Source organism: Propithecus coquereli, unplaced genomic scaffold (genome assembly GCF_000956105.1).
Source record: "Propithecus coquereli isolate 6110/MARCELLA unplaced genomic scaffold, Pcoq_1.0 Scaffold522, whole genome shotgun sequence".
In the NCBI taxonomy this organism is placed as follows: Eukaryota; Metazoa; Chordata; class Mammalia; order Primates; family Indriidae; genus Propithecus; species Propithecus coquereli.
The window spans coordinates 402,511-404,176 of record NW_012151086.1 but is presented as its reverse complement, the minus strand read 5'-3'; positions in this window follow the sequence as shown (position 1 = coordinate 404,176).

Genomic DNA, 1,666 nt, shown 5'->3' with positions numbered 1-1,666 from the left:
TTTTTTTTTTGCTAGCCATCCTCTATTCAAATAGCTCACAATATAGTAAATATAATAAAAATAACAAACATTAACCTTAATTATCTCCTTAATTTTAGGCCACTAAAATAGCTAAATCCATTTATACCAGCTATACCAGACCAGTATGTCCAATTTCTTTAGACAGTTTTGATAATTTCTATTTTCAATTGTCTTTCCATATAAACATATCTTTTGGTTTCCTGGTTAATAACAATATAGTAAAATTTGGGGGGGTTATATTTATACTAGCTTTTGCCTCTCTGATTTGTGCCTACTTTATTAGTAGATTCAGGAATCATATAGAAGAATTCAAAATATCAGCTCTATGACTTACGATGCTACACTTCAGAGTGCAGCTGGTCCTATAGCCACAATCAGGATACATAATATATCCCCACACCTTCAATTCTCTGGTTAAAATACCAATAAAAAACGAAGATATATGCTGTTTTATTCAGGGTATAACAATAAGACTACAGGGCAAAATGTAAAAATACGTGTTATATAATGTTAAGTGCACTTCTAAACGCATGCACAAGTGTGTAGATTCAAAACGAAAAGACTAACAATAATCATATCCACTGTATACAGGTTAATTCAATAGTCTTCAGAGTGGTATTATTTTTGCCATTTTCAGAAATATAACCTCTACATAGATATAAACTTGTGTTAAGCACAAAGCACATCATGCTAATTGTATAGAAGAAATTTCATTCCAAATTGAAGAAGAGGAAGCTTCCTCTAATTATTCAATCATGATTCTCCGGGGTCTATGTCTCCAAGGTCAGTTATATGTACAATAAACCACACGATCATGGAACATAGTTTCCAGGCCTGTCTCTTACTCAAGGGTGTCTCTATCCTTCCTCCAAAATGTCTCAGCAGTTGGAAATATAACATTATTTGACTCCTTTATTGAATAATGTATTGTAAGAGTCACCCATTGCCTTTAAAGTAATGGGGAGATTTATAAGGAAATTTTAATTTTGAGAGAGATTGTGCATGCAGTTTATTAATAATAGTAAGGAAGCCATCAATAAAAATATACATCAAGAAAATATGGCTTTTGGTGAGTTGCTTCAATGTTAGACATCTTTTCATTCTTAAATGAGATATATTAAAATCTGGAAATTTTGGGGGGAAGGAAAAAGCTTACATGAGCTGAGTTAGACTAATAGTCCAGCTAATGGTTCATATTCAAGGTGCTAAAGTCTATTTTTATTATTCTTAGGATCATCGTACTGAATTGGAAACTTTGTCTTTAAATGTTATTTTAGGTACACTAGAGGTTTTAAATGAATTGTTAAATGTGAGTTTTGTCCTTAAGAAATTTAACAAATTCAGAAAAAAAAAAAGTAATGCACACACATGCATGCACACATAAAGTTAGTAAAATATGCTAGGAATTTTATAAATATTGTGATAATGTGGCATTGTGGAAATTAGAGCAGGAGAAAAATAGGGATATTGATGTTAACAAGAAAAGTTTTCTTGGAAGAACTATACAGGGAAATTCTCATTTAAAGATGATATGGTTAAAACATTACAGGAGAAAAAGTATCATTTTTTTCTAAGTGGATTAGAATAAATAAATGTTTATAGAATAATTTTTTTAAATATTTGAATGTGTAGAGCATTATATGTA